This window comes from Aulonocara stuartgranti (assembly GCF_965226115.1).
Source record: "Aulonocara stuartgranti genome assembly, chromosome: 23".
Taxonomy (NCBI): Eukaryota; Metazoa; Chordata; class Actinopteri; order Cichliformes; family Cichlidae; genus Aulonocara; species Aulonocara stuartgranti.
Window position 1 is genome coordinate 41,882,864 of NC_138958.1, and position 26,704 is coordinate 41,909,567.

The 26,704-nt window shown below is 41.2% G+C and overlaps 1 pseudogene across 1 annotated transcript; it reads right to left on the reverse strand.

The window, feature by feature from the left end:
• Positions 1-491: 491 nt before the first annotated feature.
• LOC309700737 (DNA-binding protein SATB2-like) lies at positions 492-26,424 on the reverse strand (annotated as a pseudogene). The gene is made up of 12 exons (XR_014280821.1): positions 25,131-26,424; positions 18,513-18,757; positions 16,068-16,253; positions 11,743-11,869; positions 10,764-10,887; positions 9,692-9,794; positions 7,047-7,097; positions 6,287-6,807; positions 5,981-6,193; positions 5,657-5,809; positions 3,759-3,950; positions 492-2,303 (listed from the first exon to the last, which is right to left on the reverse strand). The product of XR_014280821.1 is annotated as a DNA-binding protein SATB2-like (transcript).
• Positions 26,425-26,704: the final 280 nt, after the last annotated feature.

The window sequence follows — 26,704 nt, forward strand, 5'->3', positions numbered from 1 at the left end:
AATTGACTACTTAGAATCAGAGATGGAATGACAGCTATTTTGATACGAGCTTTTACATGACTTTACATGCACCCTTCAGTCATTATCGAGATCAACTGATGGATTTCTCTGGAGAGCAGACATGACGACAACAAACAGGAAGACTCTTGGAAACAGCCGCCTTCGTAAGTTGATGGGTGTGTTTGATAAAAACACACACACACACACACACACACACACACACACACACACACACACAATGGTTTGTGCAGGCTGCTACTGTAAATGTCATCGCAGTGCTACTGAATTTTTACAATTCAAAAGATGCAAGATTTCCCACACAGAAAATGCATTAAACTTATCAGATTTTCCTGCCATGCCTACAACAGAATCAGCAGTTCAAGATCACAACTGAAACTAACAGGAACTCTGTCCTGCAGATAAACTATAAAACGATTCATTTGTTTTCACAAAATCTCAACCTTTGTTGCACAAAATGACACAAAACAGTGTAAAGTGACAGTGGTTGCATCCCAGTTTAATGGCAGATTCACTTTTGCAGGTGGATCACCAACATTTACATCATAACGTACATAAATGTCCCAAAAAAAAAAAAGAAAGAAAAAAAGAAAAACAGTTATTTTCCTTTTCAGCCAAAGAAAAAGTTGAATGTTGAGTGTGTAACAGTCCAAAGGTCCTCTTGGCATGTTTTAGTCCCATTTACAAAGACATCTGTAGTCATTGCAAAGAAAAGAAAATGTAATTACAACAATAATACTTAGATTTAAGTAAATACAAAGCTGGTAATAAATAGTAAAAGGAGCAAAGTGTGAACTGGCTTTTTTTGAGTTTCACATACAGACAAGTCAATGCAGGGATCTCCAAAATAATTTTAAGGACAACACAAAAAAATTATATCTAGAAGGAAAAAAAAAAAATCAGAAAATAAGAGGTTATAGTATTTTTTCCCTGCATGCTTGTATTTCTAAAAGGCGAATGCAGTTCAGTGCCGTTTATCCTTGGTCCCAATGTAAGTGCATGAAACCTGAACCTGAAGGCATGTAAGAGTTTGCTCCTCTGACCTGCTGTAAGCCTCTATCCCTGCAGTTATGTATTTATGGGGTTGGATTTAAGAGGGGCAACATGCACTCAATCACTTTATACAAACCATATATGCACCTTTTATCAAAACAGTACAGCAAATACAAAATTTATTGCATTTTATCGACAGCAGACAAAGAAGATGCACATTCTTTGCTAAAACTGTTGGAAATGTACTTGGAGAGCTAGTAAGAGGGCTGTGTTTTAAATGCAGTCTAAGATGTAGAAGGCTTGAGCGTTTTTCTTTTTTATCCTGTCAAAAAGTGGAAAACGACTCAAAGAATTAAATAAATCTGATTTTCAAAGACGTGTTGTCCTATGGAGCCTTTTCCCCAACATCAAAACAAAAACCATGGCATAACTGAAATGCATTTTCTCTCAGTGGCACTGAGCGTTGTCCCAAACACTGTTTTATAAACCAAAAACACTGGCTCTGAAGGTAGGTGGACTCACTTTTCAGTCAAACCATCCATAAATACTTTTCCCAAGTTTTTCAGATATTAGAGAGCTCTGATCATCAGCTCTATTAAAGGTGATGACAAAATTGTGTTTATTCACAGGCTGTCTGTGTGTGGTCGCTGCTGTTATCTCTGTTGCTCTCCAGACTGGGGGCTGTCCGCGCTGCTGTAAGGGGACAGAGAGGAAGCTACTGGCCCTGAAGCTTTTGCATCATCCCCTTCCTCCTTCTCAACCTCCATTTCCACCTCACCTTCTCCTCCCACATCTCCTCCTTCTGTTCTGAACACCTCCACTGATCCTCTCCCGTCCTCGCTTGACTCCTCAGACGGGGAGAGAGCCTCTTCCCCTCCTCTGCCCTCGATTGTGCAGACGCCTCCCTCACTGGGACTGGAGCTCTCCCTGTCATCCTCCCCAGCGGTAGGCTCTCTGGCCTGGCTGTGGTGCTTAACGTTGTAGCGCTGGTTCTGGAAGAACTTGATGATTGTGTGTTTGGGCAGGTCTAGCTGGGCTGACAGGGTGTGGATCGCTTCCTGGTCCGGGTAAAGTCCCACATCGCCAATGAAGCTCTGAAGGATTCCCAGGGCCTCCAGAGAAATCCTTGTCCGTGACCGGGCCTTCTTTGTTCCTCCACCTCCGAGGCCAGGGCTCACCCCGCGCTGAGGCCCATCTTCTGAGCTTTGCAGCGCTGGCGGGGGGATGGGCTGGGGTTCATCATGAATTGGGGATGGAGCCATTAGCGGTGGCAGGGGCTGCCTGTGGAGGGTCTGTTTAGAAAATAAAAAAGGTTGAGTCACAGCATTAAGAAGATTTGTGTCGCCTAATCTGCAATAGGCGAGAATAAAATAGAAAAGAAAAAAAAAAAACAAGACAATGGATCCGTCTCACCTTATTTAACAGAAATGTTTGCCTTTTCTTGATTTTCCATATCAGTTCATTTAAAACTATGCCAAAAATATACATTTAAAAAGCCGATTCAAGGGCAGCTCACCTCGGTCTGAGGCAGCTTAACACAAAGTTGACACTGTATGAAGTTAATAAGTGGCCCTTGAGTCATGATTTCTTTAATTTACTGTTAAATGGTATCACTTAAACTTTTTAAAACTTCCTCGGTGTCCTGTTTTTTGTTGTTTTTTGTTTTGCTTTGTGTCACTGAAGATGTTAGATGTGAAAGACAGGAGAAACATATTTCAGCACTTAAAACACTTTCATCATTCCCTTTAGACATGTTTCTTATATGTAAAGCTACAAATATACGGCCTTTTGATGATTTGTGTAGGGGGCATATTTGCTTTGCCATCCATGCTGAAAAAGGTTGCACATATTTGTCCATAAATAACTAAATCTCTTAAACTCTCAAGCTTTGAAACATCAAAATCTATTACACACTACGGTTTGCTCAGTCGCAGTCTATTTGAAGATTACTCATTCTGTGTTCTCACACTCCTCATCGCCACGGGAGTAAGCGAACTGTTCGGCTCATATTTCAGCTCGTGCCCCTCTGCAGACTCAAAGAAAATGTACTACAAGCGGAAGTGCGATCAACCGGCTTCCATCACCCGCCAACATGCACGCTAAACTCCCAAATTCATCACACAAACAAGCACGCTACTAGAGCTTATTAACAGGGTGGGGAGGCCTGCACACCCAAACACAGGAATCCAACACCATAAATCTGTGGTCCATCAAAATTAAAGGACCTAAATAAAGATAATGGCAATTCCTTTTTCTCTGCTTCAATAATTACAGGCTATGTTCTGAATAATATTGAGGTTAGGGCTAGACTGGAGAGCATTTTGGTTTTTGGGAGAGGGTGGGATGGAGGAGTGTTTAGCAGGAAATGTGTGGGCTGGTCATTTACCACTTCTATTTTCAATGACTTATGGGACACAAACATGACAAAGAGGAGGGCTGCTAAGAGGAGCAGGTGGTGGGATCAGACAGACGGAGGAGACAGAGGAAACTTTTTGACACAGCACAGCAAACGCTCATGCTGCTTTTCCCATTTTCTCACTCGTAAAAACACTTTGATTTGTGTCTTTTCTTACACATGGCTGCGCTGTGGTTGCGAGTGGCTGACTATTTTTAAATATCAGATTTTCACGCGTTTCTTTTGCTCCTCGGATTTTTAACCACATTTACCACTTCAGTGAAACACAAAACAAACTTTCCGATTCATCCTAGCGGTGCCAAACTCCGACCACTGACTGCATGTTTGTTACCTGCGGCTCTGAGATGTGCAGGACGGTGTGCAGCCTGTCGCTGTGCTGCTGTCTCGACTCTTCTTCATACACCTGATCTCGGTCGACTTGTGACAACGCCAGGAACCTCCTGATGGTACACAGGTTCTCCCACAATGTGCGGTTCTCAGGGCTTGGGCTCTCTTTCCATCTTAGCAGCTCACATAGCCAACCCTGAAGGAAGAAGAGAGGTTAGCTGTGTCTTTACTATCAAACAAATTAATGCAGCGCCCACTTGTTTGCAGGTGTAACTCAAAAGGAAAGCATTAAAACTACTCTAGCCTCGTGTACTGAGCATTTTCCAGACTGAGATCTGGAGGGTTTACCAAGGAATACTGGTGGTGGTGGACACCTGATTAAAGGGTGTTTACAGCAATTACAATGAAAGAAAAATAATTACTAACATGCTTCAGCAATTTGCAAAATCAATGGTGAAATAAATAAAGAATCTTTTAAATGTAACCACCTACACAAAAATGCTAAAAAGTAAGTGAACTACTTGAATTACAATGCAAATAAAACCCCAAACAAACTTTATATAGAGGAGCTTAGTTAAAGCTAGTTTACAACTTTCCAAAACTGAAGGCAGGTAGGTTTAATGATTTCCCTGTGAAGAAAATGCTCTGTTATGGCATGTAGGTGACTAATATGACATTTTAGGGCTACACACCAGGTGACTGTAACATTCGTTCTCATTTAGGAAGCAAAATGATTTCAGTCGCAAAGTGTCTGTACTTATATCCACCATACCTGAACCAAAGCTTAACGTATACATATCTATAAACCACTGTAGACACATATACACTGAATATATACTGCCAAGTCCTTATGTATATACAGTAAGCATCTATCCATCCCTTCTTTATCCCATAATTTATCGCAGCATGTTTGCGCTTTTTCATCATTGTACATATAAATATAAACGTACTATACAAGCTGCTTTTTCCCTATTGTTTGTTCTGTCACATACACTGAGACCCTGCATGTGCACATACTTGGTGAATAAAGCCGAGTCACTTTTTCATCAATTTTACACATTTATTTATATTAATTTATACATGTGCGAACACGAGTGAATCAAAGTTTGTCCCAAAGAGTCGAAGGAAAAACCAGAAGGAAAGTCTGATATGAGTGGGGTCTGCAAATGAGTGCGCGCATGTGTGTGTGTGAAGATTGCATTATCTCTGCTAGGCTGACCCAGGATCTGCCACCAGCTGTTGTTTATACACAGCCTTCAGCCTGGAAATTAATGGTAATAATGTGATCATCCCTCCATCATCTTGTCTGTCTTCTCCTCCATCTTGCATCCTTCTGTTCGTCCTGTGTTCTCATCCTTTAGCATTTCAGATTTAGTTTTTAAGCATCTCTCAGCGAGTCTCACACACCCAAACACACCAACTCGGTATTCATAATAAATGTAGTCTGTTGTCAGAAGATATTTAAACTGGTTTTAAAACCATAGCGTCCTCCCTCTCCCTCCCTCCTTCCCCGTCTCCCCCTTCAGAAGCAGACTATGCTTTGATCTCGCCCTCGATCGCCCGCATTGTTTATCTGAGGATGGAGTCATGATGGTATGCCACAAGTGGGTAATCAGATACCGCACACGCCCTCGCACAAACACACAGTCACACACGTCTACACTACACCCTCATCAGCTCCTTCAAACATTATCAACTCAGAAATTTTTACTCATGTTGAGACATTTTTATCTCAGGTTTGCACGTGTAACCCTCTATGTACATGCAAGTTTAGGCAGCCCACGTACAGCCCACACCCGTTCAGGCCAAGTTCACAGCAGCGGGCTGTGATTACAGGTTCAGATTTGAGTATAATTCGGTTGTGAAAATCAAAGAATCAAAACAACAAAAACAAGGACTGACCTGACTTTTATTAGCAGCCACCTTAGCGAACAGAGCCTGGGAGACCTTCGCCCTCTTCATCTCCTGCTGGATCTCCTCATAGATCCCTGATGTGATGTTTACCAGCGAGTCCAGCTTTATCTGCAGCTCCGGGCCGGGCATGCTGCATTTTGTCTACACAAGACCAAGAAACACAATCTGATGTCAATGAAAAATAAAGATATGTTGTAGTGAGTGACATAAGCTAGACTATAAGAGTGTAAGATTTTTCAAGTTTTAGTTGAAAAGAAATCTGCTAGCGCTTTATTTCATGTGCAGAGCTCGTATTTAAATGTGTGCATGTACCTGTGCGTGTCTGTGTGTGTTGGCACTGGAGATGTGGTTGGTGGAGTGGTTGTGGTTAGTGTTGGTACTCCTCTCCCTCTCCTCCAGGTAGATCCGGTCTCGCTCGCTCTCAGGCAGGTTAAGGAAGTTTTGCATGGCTTTCAGGTTGACCAGCAGAGACTGAGAGGCAGAGCGAGGATCCTCCTCCTTACGGAGGATTTCTGACAGCAAGCCCTGCAGACGCACACATTTAAATAGTCATTCTTAGATTCTATGGAATGAAGTCTTTTATTATCGTCTCCACATTTGCCTTAATTCCACGTTTACCTGTGTGCGGTTAAAGGCCACACGGGCAAACACGGCCTGGGAAACGCTGGCCCTCTTCAGCTCATTCCTGACCTGCTGGTAAATGTCGGAGGAGACTTCGGCCCCGGAGTTGAGGCTGGGCTCAGAAACAGCCCCGGAGATCTTGCAGCTCCGTGAGATAGGAGGATGGTTGAGGAACTGCTGGTTGACTCCCTGTGGGTGCTGGTGGGCAAGCAGGCGGCTAACAGCCAGCTGCTGGTTGATGAGGTGGGCCATCGCGAGCTGTTGACGTACAAGTTGAGGGGGGAGTTGGGGAGGCAGGAGCCCGCTGTGGCCCAGGAGAGGTGGAGCCTGTGGACGAAGTGGAGGACTGGGGTGATTCTGTCCACTAGGGTGAGGCAGGCCGTGAGGCTGGGTTGAGGTCTGAGTGTCCCCGAGGCCACTCTTAAGGGAATGAACTCCGGACCCACCCAAATGGGTGGGAGAGGGCAAGAGAGAGGGAGGACGATGGCTGAGGATGCTCAGGTCCAAATCCCGCTCCACTACGTCAACACACATATACAATATTGTGTTAATATATCTGGATTGAACATCCTGGTGTGGGGTTAAAGGTTAATATTTCTTAGACTGCTGGTATTCAGTTTGAAGTTTCAGACAAATCTCACACAGAAAACATGCAAAAACTCTGAGACGCTTCTTATTAGCGAGCATCATATGCAATGTAAGTGTCAGAAGTATTTAATTTTCATTCCACTAAAAACACATTAGACGATGGGCGTACCTTTTATATCCGACTTCTCCTGTGACGACCACATCTTTTCAATGTATTCACCTACAAAGAAAATGAAAGCGAGAGGACCAAGACTGTTAGCAGTTTCTTCTGCATACATGATTACCCACGTAGTTCAATGATGCTTTACTTATAAAAATGATCTACATTGCATCCAGTCCATTAACGGTTACTTCATGTTTCTCATCCCACTCTGACATCAGACAGTGTGAGCAAAAGTTAAATGGCTCAGGTTTTATCCAAGCCTCAGTAGTGACAGTAGAGGAGCTTGTGAGAGATCCTACAGGGATCCTTCCAGGAGTTCTTACAGCAGCGGTTCTCAAATTAGGTCATGGCACCCCCAGAGGTCCAGGACCCGGAGTCAAGAATACCACAAAACTTTGCTCCAAGTCACAAAACTGCACTGTATCATTTCAAAGTATGAAAATCTCAACTATAATTCTAGTCTTCGGGGGACGATCTGATCACAACCTCGGCTGAAGTATGGTCTTATTTTCACTTACTGTCTCCATATTCACCAGATAAGATTATCAAATAAGTGAAGAATGTTTCCTCTGAACTCTTTTCTTTCTCTTCCCCTGGATTTTAACAGCCTCTCCACGTAAGTCTGCTTCTTGTTAGGCTTCCACTCCGGTTTGGCTGTGTGTCGCATTTTTGGTTATTAAGGGAATAAAAAGTTGCAGCAAGGTTTGGCAGGGCATCAGATTTTTACCTTGTGTGTGTGTGTAATAAGTATTATTCCTGTGTTTTGTTGGTGTGTGTTGGTGTGTGTGTGAGTTTGGGGGGGGGGGGGGGGGGGGGGGGGGGGGCGGGGGAGGGGAGGTTACTGCTGTTTTCCATTAGGAGTTAAGAGCATTTAGTTTTGTCATGTGTATTAAGGGTGACATTAATGTGAACCATGTGTGACAGTTCCTTCCTACTGAGAGCTGTCACTGACAGACGTCTCATGCAGCAGATTAGACACACAGAGGCTGGCACACGTGCTCAGACACATACAGGGGGTGGACAGAAGAATGGAAAAGCTTCATTAGAAAGGATCACAAAACGAAGGCATTAAGGCAGGTGAGTCATATTAACTTGAGATGTAACTAGCAATAAGTGTCAGTTCCTTCTTTTTTTAAAAAAGTGTCTGACAGTTTTTACCTTTATGAGTTTTCAAAGCAGCAGAAAGCAAATAAAGTATAAACAGCCGAACAGCTGGTGGCTGAGGTTCAGGAGAGTTGTTCAAAAAACTGTAAAAGTTTTTAACAAGGCAGGAGGGGGACACTTAACCGGGAGGTTACCAAAAGCCACACACCTAGACTCAAAATATAATCACTACATTGCAGCAACACCTGGCAGTGAGGACCAGAACTGTACATACACACAAGGATCCGGCACTCAAAAAACCCATGTGTGGCCACATTTCTGCTCACTGCTGCGTAAAAAATATCATTTTAGTCACCAGCTTTCCTTTAAAAAAAACCAAACAAAAAGATTGCAAGATGACCTCATTATCGTGTTCGTCATTTTTACTTGTTGTGGCAGGAAAAGCATGTGTGGAATCAACCCGGGAAAACAAACATCAGCTATTCTGATTTAACCTCTGGGGGAAACACCTTCATACTCACACCTAAAACCTGCTCTAATGTTAATGGTCAACAAAACTCTCCTGTTATTTGGGTTTCTATTAAATTCTATCGTATTTTATTAAATATATAGACTGTTACAATAACCAAAGCTCATATTAAAGATGGCTACATTTTCAAATAACGCAACCAATAAATGCAGAGATAGTTCCTATAAGGTACAGGTGTAGTTTCCACTTTTTGAAACTATCCTTATTTATATTTTTATTAAAGATAATTAAGGATATTTTCAACTCAGAGTCGAGGAACGAAAACAGAATTAACCGTTAAAGTTTAAATGACATGAAACTATGTCTGTTTCAGTCCGTTAACAACATCATTAGTTACATTTCTTTGAGACAAAAGTGTTCACTGTGGAAAATTACCACCCAGAGATTTTCACATCGTACAAAGTGGTTCCCTGACAAACTGTTATAATATTGATCCTATAGCCAAAGACACACGTAATGAGCTTCTTTACCACGGAGCAGGAAAAACACTAAGGTGACCTTTTTAAAAATCACACCAGCCTTTATCTTGTCTTAAACGTTGCTCCACTTTAAAACAACAGCGTTAGTAAAACCAGGGGAATCATTTGGTAAATCATAAAGCCAATTTACAACCGTAATGTCATTATTCATTTTTAAAAAGAATAATTAGGGACAAATTCATTCCTGCTTCAAACTGTAGCATTTCAGCCAGGGCCTTAGAAAGCATTCAGTTGTCATAATCTAAGTGAAGGCACACAAGCTGCAGCTAATTAACTACATTGTGGTCCCATTAGACTTTGCATGCTGTTGTCTCTGACAGCCAACAAATATATGCAACACTGTTCCATAATCAGAAAAATACTGACGAGTCTCCCACTGAGCACCTTCACTTTAGCACTTTAGGGCAGGAATATCTGTGCCCAGCTTGAGGCTAGTTTGCAGATATAGCTTGCTTAACAATGAAAGAAAGAAAAAAAGGAAACTGACTGCCTTAATTACACTCAGTTACCTGATAATGTGAGTAAGGCTTCAGAGTTACCTTTGATGCGTTTGTATCTCTTGTACCAGCGCCCAAACTCCTGGCACTTGGAGGTGGAGACGTTGGCATAGTAGGAACTGTTGACGATTGCTGAGATCATACTCTGACACAGAGACAATTTGACAAAATACATTAGTCATTCATGGGGTTAGCCAAAATTTTTGAACCATTAAGCAACAGCTTTGTCTTTCAGACTGATTAAAAATCTCAAGTCTCCGCAAATGACCAACAACTGGCCACTTATACCGAGCAAGAGATGCAAAAACGCCAGCAAAAGCTCAACATGGGAAACGCTGAGGATTAAAAGTCACATGAGTCAAGCTGCAAATGCACACCACCCACACACTTCCCCTAATCACTAATTACATCATGACTAAGTCTTATGTATAAATCACAAGTCGAAATGACACACTCTCGACTCTAATGACTGCAGGGTGTGTGTGAGCAGGATAATTGAGGTGTGCGTGTTTGCATCCTTTCCCATGGGATGGTACCAATATTTGTGTGTGTGTGTGTGTGTGTGTGTGTGTGTGTGTGTGTGTGTGTGTGTGTGTGTGTGTGTGTGCGCGACTCAGATTACACATTGCACTAAGCGTGTGGTGAACTGATGATGAAACCATGTGCTTAGAGACAAATACATCTTGGCTATCAATAAGCGTGTGACAAAAAGGGCAAAAAAAAAAAAAAATGGCAAAAGAAGGAATTTAAACTTTGTCCTTGTGTTCAGTTCATCACAACACATCATAAAGAAAATCTGAATATCAAGCAACCTGCAGGAACATCTAAATATGTCCTGCATGTGCTGATTATAGCTCACATTTGTGGCTTATGGGTGCTAAAACCTGAAGTATAAAGCATTTATTATCTGAGACTTAGCAAACTAATTCTTTTGAATGTTCTGTTTACACCATCTAATGTGAGTAATATGCAGTGACTGAATGGATTACCTAAAAATCATAAAAACATTCAGCTTATTCAGAGAAAGAGCGACTCGAGTCTGATTTGGACCCATGACGCAGTGAAACTGCTGCTGAGCTTGAACTCTGCCTGGACAGAGTTATGAAGCAGTTACCTGGGAGAGAGGACACTCCTTTGCCAGAGCGCTCTGGTTGGTCTCTCTAAGCAGCTCTTTGAGGGCGTTTCTCACGGTGGCGTGGGTCCACTGGTCTGATGGCAGCTCCTCCAGCCGGGCAAAGCTACATGGAAATGACAAAACTTTTCTGTTCACTCTTTCAAGAGCAGTGCTGATTACAGAAAGAAACAAACAGGAATCTGATGTAATCCAAGCATTTAGAAGACAAGACTAGTTTTGACCCTTGTTTTCTGCAGTCACTGGTTGTAAGAGGCTTTCCTCTTGTATTTTGCCCATTCCAAAGTAATCTCTTGTATAAATTATACCTGCTGCACATATATGATGAATAACGTAATGCATTAAAATGTATATAGTGCATTCTAATGCTTAGAATATGATTCTGTTCAAGTGTATTTATTCTGTAACTCTTAAAAGTCGCCACTATAATGAGTGGATAAGTAAAACTGTACTTTTGGGCTCCCAGTGAAACCGGAGCTGCTGGCCTGTGTGCACAGTGTATACATATGGTCATCTCCATATGTCCACCAAGCACACGCAGCAGATACACACACTGCAGTTCTGTTACTGCAAAGTGCCCCAAAACTCTGCAAAATGAAATTAGATGAACAAAATCAAGTCAGCTGGTGTGCCTGGTACTTATTTTGGATAGCTCAGTAGGTAGAGTGGTGGCCCCATGATCGGAAGGTCGGGGGTTCGATTCCCCTGAACAGCTACCCTGAGGTACCCCTGAGCAAGGTACCGTCCCTACACACTGCTCCCCGGGCGCCCAATGGCTGCCCACTGCTTCACTGAGTGAATGGGTTAAATGCAGAGAGCGATTTTCCCCACGGGGACCAATAAAGTACACTTTCTTCTTCTTCTTTCTTCTTTTGAGGGGATGCTTCACCATGGATGCAAAAAAAAAAAAAAAAAAAAAAAGCTGGATTCCTATTTACAATCTGCAATACACAATGCTGACCTGTGCAGTAGGATCCGCAGTGTGACCATGTGGTAAACATCCAGCAGCATGTCCGCTACCGTGGCCTCCGGAGCATCTGTTAGGTAGTGGATGGGCATCGGCTTCCACCGGCCCACTTTAATGATCCCTGATGACACACACACAGACCAATCACTGTTTAAAAGTTACCATGTTAAACTGTTTTGTTCCCGTCAATATATTAAAAACAGCTCAATCTGTTTGTGCTTTTTGACCTGTTGGTTAAACTCGTGGTGAATCTTTGAGCATCATGATGATTTGAACATTCCCCTGGCCTTCATACGGCCGTGACTGGAAGTGCAAATCTAAACAGACCTAATCACATTAGGATCTTCTAAATCAAACACAGACCCTGTCTAGTCTTAGCCTGCCAGCCTCAGTTGTGTGTGTGTGTGTGTTGCATGAGGATGCTGGTGATAGGGGCAAAGAACAAAGTGTGTTCTCTTTGGCCTCCACAGTTGATTAATGAGAGGAGAAATGTAAAATCAGCTCAACATTAGGTCTGGAGCTGAGAATGGGCGCGCTGTTTTGATGTTCATGCTCCAAATAAACACTGTGAGGTCATTGCTCTCTTGTCTAACAGAATATCTTCTGATAACTGGCAGTTTTTACGTTTCCTAGATCTGCCACGTCTTTAAAACTATTGATACCTTCACATGTGGTCAACTACTCACTGAGATGCTACTTTAACCTTTTAAAACTCTCACTTGAAGTGAATAAAGCTTAAATTACTGCTGACAGGCAGATGTTTGGGCTTTATCCTTGTACCAATCTGCAGTCTTCCCTAGTTCCCAAACATATCCCTCATATCAGTGTATCTGTCTACATGTCAGGCGCAGAGTAAGATTTTGCACTACATATTTTGGAAGAGGGCTCGACTTCCTCCACACAGACCCAAAAACAAATCTTTTTTTTGTTGTTAGAGCAGAAGGATGTTTATCAGAGATTTAGCTTAAATATTAAACACAATTTCCTGTCATCTTTTCATATGACTCTGCAAGCTCTAAAAGATGAGTACTGGATTCTTGATGGACGTCACGTCATACACTATTGAACATACCTGCATGCACACCAGTGCATTTCTCCCTGCATTTTTTCCGCACAGACACACATCACAGTACTGTATCCAACAAAATCACAACTTTATAGGTGGGATAAGATTACGAATACAGACATTTTTTGACAATGCAACAACAAGATAACACAAAAATGGTAACTAACTGAAGATGACTAACAGACTGATGACCAAAAAGCAGCACACATGTAATACAACAAAAGGCCGTTTTAGTCATTTTCATCTAATTATCAAGCAAGGAAAAGTTTTATGGAGAAAAAAAATAGACACCTAAAGGAGCTACGTGTTCCACAAGGAGCAATTTGGGAGATTCAGAGGTACCGTAAAATTTTATTTTAAGCATTTTAAAAATAAGTGGGTACCGACATAATCTATGTTAAGTGCAGTTTCCTTTTTAAAATAAAGTTTGGGTTGTTTAAAGGGATCCACTAGTGGTTTAAACACCTTAAAAATAGTCATTTTTCAGTTTGTAATATCAGTGAATGTTTCCAAAAACTTGACCTTAAGTTAAATTTAGTTGGACTATTTCTCAGCAGTGCACCTAAGCCCACGTTACAACCCGAGCCTTAACCATATATTCCAAATAAGAAATAGCTGCTTTTTAATTAGCCATAATGTGCAAGTTAATTAAAGAAAAAAAAGCCCTGTGCCATTCAGTGAAGAGTTTAAAAATACTCATCCAGTCAAAGTTATGCAAGATGCAATTCAATCGCAGAAGAGACTCTGTATAATTTTGGTCGTGACCACACTCGGGGGAAAAATGCATGACTCCAGCCAAAAATTATTTATTTGAAAAGAAAAGGCTTATTTCTCAGAACAAAACCTAGCTATTTGGGACAGGCGAGGGGGGTCGTAGGGCGTCGGCCACATGGTTAGAGTACCCTGTGTTTATGGGACACACCAGGAATTTCAAACTGCCCAGCTCTGTGAGAGTGAGTGCGTCTCTCTCTCTGTGTGTGAATGCAGTTGAACTGGATGCTGCTTGCTCTCCTGTTTTGATCTCTGAATTCTGGTGCTCGTCTGGGGTTTTCAGACATAGATTTATTGTTCAGTTTAACCGCCACGCAGCCAGGTGGGTGTAGTGAATCACTGAAAATACTTTCTTGGTAAATACCGCTCCTGTGACTGTCCCTGAGTTTTGCGACATCAGTACTCACTGTACCGATGTGGAAAACCCCCACTCAGTAATATTTCATTCAGCTGCTGCTGGATTAATTACTCAAATAACTAACAGGGCGGTAATAATGAGTAAGGCATGAGCCTTCCCATCAGCGTGTAATAACAGAGAAGTTTACAAACGCATGTTTCTCACATCTGAAGAGGCTTCAAGTTATTCAACATCCGATCATGTTTTTTTAATTTGTATTTAAAAGATCTGGCATGACTACAGTTTGGCTTTGTTTTCACTGCTCTGCTGTCCGGGTGGCATTTAAGGGGAAGTTAAAGCCCTGAAGATGCTCACAGTAGATCCCCTCGTGTCTTGGATGTTCTTAGAGGAGCAGTAAGTCTTTCAGATTTAGAGGCGTCAGTTTTATGTGGATAAACTTTACTGATTTTAAATTGTAAGTCAGGGCTGCAGTTTGCCTGCTATTCGTTGTCATGTCATCTGGGAGATTTCTTAAATATATATAGTGGCAAATTGCAAAAAACTGTCACCTAAAGGTGTTTTATATCGTAAGGTAATGACCCTACAATAATAGAAAACAATAATAGCAAACCCCAACAACCTATGAGCAAGTACTTGGAGACAGTGAGAAGGAAGAAGCCTCCAGCAGAACCAGGCTGAGGGAGCAGCAGCCATGTGCAGTGATTGGTTGTGGGTGAGAGGAGACAGACAGAACAAAATAACTATGGATTAAATTTAGCTCCCTAAACTGACAGGTTTAGGGAAAGCAGGTTAAAGCAAGTTTAGGGAGAAATGTCTAAAGACATTTAGAAAGGCATTTTATAAACCCAGGTATGACCTTAACCCTCTCAGGCTCAAATTAAACTTTTTGTTGCTAATGCACAACCAAGTCCTGCAGTGGTACTTCTGAGTAAAAAAAACTCATAAAGTATGTATGTGGGGTAATCAGGTTGTTAGTTTTTAACTGTTGCAAATCTGCAACGCCTGCCTTGAGAGGGTTAAATTTGAACACCTGTCTGCACCTCTGGATCACTTCTAGTGCAACTGCAACTTTTAGATTATTCCCGGGAAATGTCCCAGTCAGCTTGACTTTGAGGCTACGTCCACACGTACACGGGTATTTTTGAAAACGGAGATTTTCCGTTTTCGTTTTAAAAAATAATCCCGTCCACACGTAAACGCAGAAATGAAGGAAAACGCTGCTAGGAACATGCCAAAGCAACAGGTGGCGATATATTCCTGACCGTGTAGAAATGTTGGCCAATCAGAAGTCTAGAAGCCTCGGTGGGAAATCGTAAACAAAGATGGGGCATAGAAGTAGAACCGAGTCGTATGTGTGGAGGGACAGTAACTGTGTGTATATGTAAGCATTTAAACACTGCAGAGAGTAGAATTAACAGTAACAGTATTGTAGAAATTCATTTCACAGAAACAATAACGTGGCGCACAGTGTATGTAAATGCAAAAACTGAGTTTTCGAAAATATCCACCTTTTGCAGGCGTTTTTAGAAATCTCCGTTTTCAGTGACCGTAAACGCCGTTTACGTGTGGACAAAAGGTGCAAACGTATAGAAAAATCTGCGTTTTCAAAAATACCAACCAGTACCAGTACGTGTGGACGTTGCCTGAGATTGTGAATCAAGTTTTCTACTCCAACATCTTGAGGGATCCGAGGGTGAACATTTGGTACAAACCACCTGAACTGTGACACACGAGACTGTTTGCAGTACCCACCATATAATTTTTGGCTACACCAACATTATCTGTGCACACCACCTGTCCTGCTTTACAGATTTGGCTCTCAGTGACTTCATCCTTAATCCAACAAATGAAAATCTAGTTGACGACTCACTGTTTCGAGGAGCCCCCGTACTCCTTGCAGACCAAGAAGCGGTCAGTATGGGACTTCCAGAGAAGACTAAAAATACTAGCAGTGTCAGGAGATGTGCCCAAATAGACAGGGCAATGAGCCAAATTTAAAAATCAGTTATGTTTCATTTTCAAGGACAGAGTTAAGTTTAAATGTCCTTCATAGTGAGTAACATCTGAATCATCTGAAAACCACATGAATTTACCTTTTCAGACCTACCCACACTCACTGCTTACCTCGTGCCTGCACAGCTGAGTTATGCGAGTATCCAAGAGCAACCAGTGCCGTCTCTACCAGCTGTGTGAACAGGACATCTTTACGAACCAACACAAACTCGGCGTGGCGGTCACTACGCCCCTCACAGTTGCCTGCCATTCCCATGTCTGCATGCTCCACCACACAGTAGACCGGGATCATCAAACCTGGCGCAACAAGACAGAGAGGGAGAAAGTTATAGCGCTAATGTGTAGCTCGCCCACTTCCCAGGTCCTCGCATTTAACGGGAAATCGCAGGTCAGGCCTCACTAGCGTTTCACAGTGTTTCCCTCTACCCCACCTGTTAATGTGCTTTTATCTGAGGAGGGGAGAAGATTTCCATGATATGCATGACAAACAGAATATTACAAGATTCAGCACTTTACAGGTGAAAGGTAGAAAATAAATCTTTTCAGGATTTCCCATCCCGGGCCTTTCTGTTGCTGTGGGTCTAGCAGTTAAGGTGTGGGAGAGTTGACCCTTTCAGCAATTGCTCAAATGCTTGAGCACTCCCCTCTCCCACCCTCCCTCTTATCAATTAGGAGATATTCTTACTTTGTTAAATGGTGACAGAGAAAATGTCTTTTTTGCTGTAACACGATGTATCATTATAGTCAAGAAAACAACCGTTACTCGTCTTATAAAAGGTCTACAATTATTTGTATAATACGTAGATAACAAAAATAATACATTTTCAAACATGTTAAGTCCTCCCTGTTGGGCTAAGGATATGTGGACATATTTAAGATTTAATGCTACATTACTGACTGGAAATTCATCCCAGGGAGTAAAACAAACTTAATGTTATAAATTACTTTCTCCAGGGATTCCTCCAGAAGTTGAAGCTCACAGCCACAGTTCAACAAATTTGTCTGCTCAGTATTTAGTGCGTCAGCGCTGCTGCACTATAGCAGCTCGGTGGTCTCATTGTGTTACACTGGGCAGCTGCCAGTGTCAGTATAAGTCAGTGCAAGATTGTACAACTATATTTGTGTTTGAACCACATATTAAAAGCCACAAGGGTTAAGACTTGTTTCCAGAACCGCTATTAAACTGCTGCATGTAGCGCTCAGGAGCGATGCCACGACTCTAGCGGTGAAAACGATTCCTATGCATCAGTCTGAACTTGTTATCGGATAAGTGCTTAGAGATCCTCAAAGCACAGAACCACTCACACCCATCCAGTCCACTCGTCTGTCCCACAGGAGCTGCTAATTAACAAGTCATCAATCCTTCTCCCCCAGTGTGCGGAGCAGTGACAGATCAGCCGGAGCCAAACCGCAGCAGCATCAGGCACGCTATCAGCCAATAACCAGACCGCTGAGTGGAAGGGTGGAGGGAGGTAACACAGCAGTGTGTGTGTGTTTGGGTGTGCGTGTATGTTCCGCTACAGTGTTTGTGTGATGATGCATGATGATGTTTTCAACTGCATGAGAGAATAATGGGCATCTATGACTGAGTGTTTTCTGTACCTTCTGCTCTGTAACACTATCCATGAGCCGACGTTGCACAAACTCTATAAAGCTCTTTACAATGTGTTTCTTTTCCTGCCAGCGGGAGAAACTTGGGTTCAGTCTCTTTCTCAAAGCCATGCCCGCGATTGTGATGTGATTAGCAGACAACCTGCTTTGCCACCAGAGCCATGGCTGTGTCTTTTAGCCATTATACCCAATCATTACAGCATACGAATGAACTGGAAAGTAGTATGCAGTGATAATTTTACTACATATATCCTCTTTGATTAAGGCTGGGACAGCCTCAGAACAAAGCAGTTTTTACACAGTATCAAGCCTGCTGGATGTTCATATGCTCAGTACACTGATGTGGAGCGGAAAACACGCCGTAGACAAGATATCGTAAAGATTTAGACTGACATACATTTTTAAACAACCTCCTGTCAAAGGCTTTCATGCCGAGCTCACCTTCAAAAATGGACTCATTCATTTGTCACCTGTCCAGTTGCATGAAGTAAAAAATAAATAAAAATAATTAAACATGTATGATCACTAACCAAGCAGCAATACCAAATATTCTGATTTGAGGTTAATAAAATTGATGTAAATACATTTATAATAATGAAATGAATAAAACTGGAAGTGAGCACTTAAGAGATTCTTTATCTTCCCTTTACACTGCTGAATTTAATTTAAGGATAAAAGTCATTTTAAATGAGGCAGTTGTGGCAGGACTGCTGGGTGTCTTTGTCTGACCGTTTAGACCAAGTTGGCTCAAGTGTAGCATTTTACTGTGTGTTTATGGCATAGAGAGAATTTGGGGAGAACTTCCTTAGAGAATGCAATACAGAGTTGGAGCCACTAAATGTTTATTAACTCCTTTCACTGTCTGTTGACAGCTTTAAACACTAAAATGACTTTTATTATAACAAACATGTACACCTTTATCGAGCCATCCTGTTAACAACGCACCTCCAAGTGGTCTCAGCGGTGTGCAGTTCTGTCGGGTTCGTGGGTTTGTTGGGCTGCCATTGACCTCCATACGGCTCAGCTTGCACTGAAGACCACCGCTGGAAGTGGGACTTTCCCCTTTCTCCCCCATCTCCTCTGGGCTGGCGCTGTCCTGACGGCTGGGGCTCTCCGCTTCCCCCCTGCGTTTCCACGCTGCTCCATCCTCTTGCAAACTCCAGGAGGAACACACAGCATAGCCCGTGAAGCTGGAAACACACAAGAGCTTTGCTTTAGCACAATTTAATCTACAGCGATTAACAACTACAACATGAATTAGTCAGTAACAGCTCTACAGCAGTGAGGCCGAAATTAACAACCTAGAGATAAGAGACACATGGGTGGATTATGAAATACAACAAGTCTTTGTATGAACTCACCAGTCTGGAGTTAGGTTAAAAAAAAAAATACAACAGAAGCTACTTTTGGCTGAACCCTTATTCACCAGCAGTCCCCACAGCAGGTAGTGCCACATGTTTGACTTTACTACACATCCTTCCTGACACAATCCCACAGGTATTTGTGCATCCTCCCAGGATCTAACCAGGGAGCTTTCATTTAGTAGGTGAATGCATAAACTACACCATGAGGAGGAAGAACCTCATCAAAAAACTGCAAATCACAGATCCTTGAAACAACGAGTCAGTAACAGTGATGTTACAGTAATTGTCCTCGACAGCTTCTCCTGAGAATTAGCCAAACTTTGCAGCCTTCAAAGAAAGTGGGCCAGCTTTCATTTTATTACACATTCAGGTGGTCCAGAGATCTACCATATGCAGAAATGGCTTGCACTGTCATCTTTTCCAGTGTTTTCTTCACGATGGAAAGAAAAACCCACAGCACTAAAATAAAAGAATCGTAAAAAACAAAAATAACACACGATATAGTTGATCTACAGCGTGCAGATCAACTATATCATCTTTCTTATTTTACCATTGTTGACAGTGTAGAGCCATTACAGACCGTTTCATCAACCACTCTGGCTTTGTTCCTTCCCTGCCCAGTCAATCCAGCTAACACATTTTTTTCTCTTATTTACACAGAAGTGAGGCAGGGACGACCACAACAGACTAAACACAGACCCGTTTATTATCCGCTGTTTAGGCTCACAGGAGTACACAACAGGTTATAATGAAAGACGTGAAGGTGCTTAAAGCACATATGAATACAGTGATAGTGCACACTGTATACTGTGGATGCAAATAAGCAGAACTGTACTTTATAAAAATAGTATGCTACGCAGTAGTAATTTTCAAATGCCTACATTTACTCTCTTCTTAACTTCAAATCGCTCGAGCCTCTTCTAAGCAACAACAAGAGCTTAAACTGCACACTGCTGCAGAACACATCACTATATGCTAATGAGGTCATCTTTTGCAATACTATGCGAATGTGCTTGACTTTTATTCCCGTCTTTTCAGTCTGCGTCTAAAAAACATCAAGATATTAAATAAATATTAAAATAAAAAAGTCTGTTTTGCTTTCATTAATATGCTAAAATATGCAGCCGCTTTCTCCAATATACAGCCCGATTAGCTTATTTACCTGGAGTTCCTGTGGTGCGACTATGACGTTCCTGTCACTCTGCTACCGGAGAGGATAAAATTATAGCAAATAATATTCAAGATGAGATGCCCACTTTTGCTTCGAGCTAGACCCAGTATCAAATGTTATGCGCACGATTAAATAACACGGACAGCATGTGAGACAACATGACAGGGAAGGACACGATAGAGGAAACCAGGAGAGGACGGAGTACATCACAGCACACAGCATGAAATCACAAGACGTGACACTGTGCGACCTAAGGGGAGGTTACAATACTATATAGTGTTTTATAACTGAGTGACAAGACGAGGTGAAGTTAACACAACAAAGGAAGTAACTGCTGTCGCACTTTACACATTTTTGTACAGATTTAAAAGAATTTGCATGTTTACCTTTGAGGGTGAACTGTTACGTTTGAACCAGGTGACCTGTTTCTACTACTTTTGATAAGCAAGTTAGATGAGTTTAACAACCGCAAGACATCAATGGGCTATCAATATACTCATGTACAACTTAGACTAAACGACAATTAACACACTTCCTGGCAATCACTTCAATAGACGGCACTGCAACTGGTCACATGAGATCATATCATAAGAAAGAAAGAAAGCGAAGAAGGCCCAAAGCAACACGATGATGTGACTGAAAGCACTTAAACTGCAAATCCGTCCTCATGGGTTCCTAATCTTGCACAAAGCATTCAAACAATTATTGCTGAGGCTCATTAAAAAAAAAAAAGTGTGTACACTCTAGATTTATGGCACATGGTAACAAACAACTGATTGTTAACAAAGAAGAATGAGAAACATCCTGTTTACACATATTTCTGTATACTATAAAAAGGTTTATCTGCACTGTTGTGCTGTCAGAAACAACAGTCCTCTTATATTTACATTTGCTGAAGCTTCATGAGTAATAAGCTGAGAACCTGAATCCAACTTACGCCGTTAAATAGACTCGGCGCTGCTCAATTGTGCTCACAGCTTTGTATTTTTCCTCACGCTGTGTGGTTTTCAGTGGTATGGCCGTAAAGTCGGCAGTGACACGCGAGTCTGCGCCAAATGTGACACATTATTATAATAAAACTCACATGCAAAATTAATAGCTGCCATTAAAAGAGTTTGGCCAACACAAACGAGGAAAAAATAAATAAAAGAATCACAACGTATGGAGCACAATGAGGCCCCTCCACACTGGACCAGGAAACAGAAGAGAAAGTCCTGAATGTTTCAACGGTCCTGTAAACGGATTCCTCGTCTTTGCATTTGCTGAACTTCACTTGGGCAGGCGTCCTAGATCTATTAACATCAGCATCTCATTTCTATTGTCTGATGCCTTCTAAGGCTTCAAGTAGTACAACTATGTCTCTCTGTTCACATCATGTGAAATGACACATGCAAGTGTTCCTCGAGTGTTTCGACATCAAAAACGGCCAAACTTTCAGCTCTCACACGGGACAGTTTAAGCTTGGTTTTCTCCTGCCTTTTGATTTGATTCGATGTAAATAAAAAAGAAATACTCTGGTTTTGTTTAATATACATCCTCTCACAGCATGTTAACACTCAGCTGTCTGGTTCAGCTCCATCAAAAGTTTATACGTGCTCGCATGTCTGCAAGCAGAAGCTGCAAACACTGAGCGCAATCAGTTATTCTGGTTCATGCTTGGAGTCTGCCTGTGTAGCTGGTATATTGTAATGTAGTTATTGTAGCGTAGTATCTGCACATTTGAGCTGAAGGTCACGCTGTCACACACACTCACAGACAGTATAACACTGCCGTCAATGTGACAACACTGGAATACATTTTACATACAGTTATTCACACACTCACTAAAACACACAACACTACAGGATCTAGTAGGAGCTTGCACAAATGACCCCAGTGCAAGACCAAGCAGAAGCACCCTCCTCACACCTGGTCCTGGAAAGGCTCAGCTATGCTTGAGACACTCAGTGTTGAACTCAGGTTCTCATCGTGAACCCTGTGGAGAAAACCCAGACCGTGCTCTTTGCACCCGTGCTCTTTAGTGAGAATAGTCAAATGTCAGTCTAATAAACACAAAATAAAACCCTCACGCCTTAACTTCTCCGAACCAATTCTTCACAATCTTTATTTTTCCAGTACATCCAGTGTTACTCTACATTAGACCTTTTTTTAATGAATTCTGATTGTATTGCATGTAAACTTAAAACAACAAAGTGCTCTCTCTCCCTCTCAATTTGAGTTTGGTCTGCTAATAAGCACATTTTTTTAATATTTGGGGTAATGGATTATAATCAGCCCCTTTCCCTCGTTCACATTTTCTCCACTAACCAGAGCAGCATTTAAGTCATTAATGAGGAGACATAAAATGTGGGAAGACAAAAGTAAATGGCTTTGAGGTTTGGAAAAAAAATGTAATGTGGACATGGAGGCATCACGGCGAAGCACACAGGATGTGAAAGGAATCAGTTTAGATTTAAACACAATTTTTAAGACTTTTTTGAATAATGTTTTGGTTTGCTATGCTTTTAAAACACTGCTATCTGATCAGCGCTGGCAGGAAGTAAAGAAATATTCTTTATATGCTGAAAACTATGCTCTCACTGTTTATTAACTTACCAAAAAAGCATTTTTCAAACTAGTAACTTGATACGACGCCACCATTTGACCCTACGTCATCCTGCTCTGCTACATGTGCTGCCACACAGCGCTCACAGTACTGTGAATTGTGTGAACACATTCTGCTGTATATGAGAAACCAGAAGCTCATAGTGATAAACATCGGCCATTCTAGTCATCAAACACAGTTACTGCAATGAATTCAATTATAAAGTGTCAGAAAATAGAATAAAAAGATACCTAACATTTATTTTCCCTGCAGATTTATTTTCTCTTGATGAACCCTTTACTTCAGCTCGCATTGTGACCCATAGACCATAGTTTATGCATTCGGGTTATGACTGGACTAATTTTTTCCTTCTATATTTTACACGTGTCAGAGTGTAAAATCGAGCAGTTCATCCAAAGAAAGCAAACCCCTTAACCTACCATGTATCCATATTGGATATAAGACCCTTGGAAAAATTGGCTCCATTGAACGTGAGGCAAAAAAGGAGGGGGACAGTTCCTAAATTCTTCATCGAATGCATATGTAAAAACAACTCTGGCCTCATGCTGTAATACCTGTTTGATTTTAAATGCAGTGTGCCGGGATACAGATGTGTGTGGGTGCACGCCATGTGGCGAGGCCCAGCAATTTATTCAGTAAAGAATTGCTGTCAGTTGTTTAAAGATTCCTGGTGCTGGCCCAAAAAGACTCTTATTTTGAAGGTAAACTTTGATTATGGCCTATAAGTTTATAAGAAAAGCTCCATTTTAAATTTTACACCACATCAGTGTGGCTGAGAGGCCTTTATTGACTTAATCGATCACTTCTGTACATAAAGTATACGGCATATTCCAGCCCCACTGTGACTACACATTCTTGAGCTCGCTGTATGATTATGCTGAACCACGTGAATATATTTTAAAGACAGGCACCAACTAGAGTCTCACATATTTCAGAGCTGTAACTGAAACAGCATTTTACTACTCTGATGTTTTAAATTCATATCAAAAACAGAGGGGGTAAGATGTAGTTAGCTTTTGTACACTGCTTTTTGGAGTAAAGTGTCTTTTACTCACTCATACACACATTAAAACTACTTCAAGCAACACAGTCGGTGGGAGTACAGCTCAGAGACCACACACTCTCAGCACGCACTCTTTACTAGCGCACATGGAGGCCAAATGTACAGTCACACTCAGTAGCCTTCGACCGACAAATCATGTAGAAACACACGGAAAACCTCCAGCAGACTCTAATTTAGGGAGTGTGCGTAAAAGCAGAGCTTAAAGGGCCTTTAACTGCTTTTTAATGAATTAAACTGTGAATTCTAAGAGTAGGGGTACTGGATTGAAACCTGATGGCCCAGGAGATTAAAACCAAGCTGAGTTGTATTTAGCTGAAATGATTGGGGTCTGGTGACACCTAAATGTTTGTGGCGAGGGTCTTAACGACCTCAAGATGCTTTCGGGATCTATATTCTAAATATGTAGACAGACAAGAGTTAAAATCTGCATTTCCAATAATCTCATCATGTAAACACACCGCTTCAATCAGAAGATGAACTCTTGACCAGAGTAGTGTAATAATGCTATAGATTCAACGTAATTCATTGCAAGCACATTTAATACCTATAGCATGTGAGCCGTACAGGACGACAACTTGTGATTGTCCCACCAAGATAAACTAAACTATGAGGATTATGCAACTATGGTTAATAGTTATTAGCAGCAAAACCACATTAAAAAGAAAGTTTACATCTCACCAGGAGCCTCTAACATGGCTCAAACATATAGTTTCCAATCGCTGCTTGCTCACTTAGAGAATAAGGAACAGATCATACTAAGGGATGTTGTTCTTGGAGAAAAAAAGAGAGATGAGAAGCTTTTTTAGAAAACCACACAGTGACTCTGTTCTGTAGAGGGGAAATGCTGGTCTGGAAGCTCTCAGTATTTGTATGTATCCCACTTAAATAAAAACCTCCTTTAAGTGGAAAATCATTTTCCCGTTAACACAAACTCCCTATTTAAAAACAACAACAACAACAAAAACAACAACAAAAAACTTTTACTTTGCCTTTCTTCCTGTACAGTGACATTTTCACACTGAGGGCATTTTAGCCAATTATTTTTTAAAGTCCACTATCTAACACTTATACTAGCGAATACATATTATTATTAAATACTTTATAACACATTTCGTTCCCCACACGCCTTATGTTGCCATACTTAATATGACATATTTGCCTCTAAAAGCCTCCTGTCAGCTACTGTAGCTTGTTTCAGCAGAACACCTCCTCTCTTCTCTCAAAATCTCCTAAATAACAGCTATTTATGAATAATTATTAATAAATTTGCAGTATTTTAAATACTGGCTAACTCATCATTAATTCGGCATACATATCCACATTATTACTTACTCTACTGTCGTCTGAAGTTACAACTTACACCCAGAGGAACAGCAGCAGCTATTAGCAGCTCTGAAAAGAAGAAGAAAAAAGCAGGTTTTTCTCTGGCCCTGTTGTGGCAGGAGGGCAAACACAGCTGCAGCTAATAAAATTAGGCTAATAATGGCTCCGTTTGATTCAGGTGTGCTAAATGAACCACTACTGACAATATACGCCAGTGAACACCGACAGAAACGGCGCTATTGTTAACGCTCAGCGGCACAGTGAATCAAACGGTGCTGGAGTTATTAATTTTATTAGCTGCAGCTGTGTTTAACCAAAGGCGCCTACGTGAAAGAGGTCAGCTAAACAAAAGGATATTAAAATAATTGACGGCTTGCCAAAGTGAAGAGAGGAATATTCGGTTTTTAGAGAAAAAGCATGTTCATTTAAGTTTTTGTTTTTAAATTCAAGAGAGGGCATCTTTTGCCTGTTGGCAAAGGCCTCCGGCTAATACACGTGTTAATTAAGTGGGGCTTTAATTAAGCTAACCCTTTGCATTGACAGTGAGGGAGTGTTTGTGGTGTGGTTTATTAGTTTTTACCATTTTAAAATAATATGGAGGTCATAAAAGAAATATTTTATACCAAGAATAGGCCACTTTGTTTAAATGAATCAATGTTCATTTCTTTCCAGCTTTTCTTAGAAATCACTGACAGTCACCCATCATCTGTATTTAATAGTGGTGGGAAAATGCAAAGCTGCTTCAAACTTCAAAGCACAGAAAACTGAAGGAAGAATTATTAGAAGTTAGTGGTCCCAAAACTATTCAAAAAGGAAGGATGTGTCCAGCTTACAGAGGGATAGATAGAGGGTTTGGAGGTGAACTTCCTTCACACAAGTGTTTAGCAGTTATTATGGCACCATAAAAATAAACGAGTGTTATAAATAAACTGTTTAAAAAATAGTAAAACGCATCATAGACATGAATTTAATATGCAAAGCAAATGTGCCAAAGAGAAGGGGTGGTATTGATACATGATAAGAGAAACAACAATTTTCCAATGTGAGCCTAAAATACAGGATCAAAAACTAAAGCTGGTAAATAACTACATTAGGCTTAAAACTGTACTTTAAGTCTTCAGAATATTCCCCAAGTTAAAACCAATTAATATCTCCTTGTAACATGATTGTGAGGGATGTTAGTGTTTACTTTATTGTAATAACAATTGACAGTTTAAAGATAAACTACCATGACTTCTGTCAGCCTGGCACCTGCTTACTTACATATAAATATGTGAGTTTGGTGCTATATTGTCCTCAAGCATGAGTCAAAACTGCCATAAAACTTCAGTCTGTAAGCTCTTTGGGTTTAATATGTCATTAATAATTTGTAACAACTGCTTAACTTTTGGTAACATCTAAAAGCATCATTTCAACTTCTACCCATTTAAGCTTGCCAAAGTTTTATGTCTGCTTACTCGAATATGAATAACTCACTTTTCAAGAAGTCACTGTGTGCGCTTGGGAATAAACTCCATCCATTGGTGAAAACAAGTGAATCCAGCCTGAGAGAATAGGAATTTTCCACCGCTTTCCCTTCCTGGCGACAAATGGCACGACAGTGGACCGAGC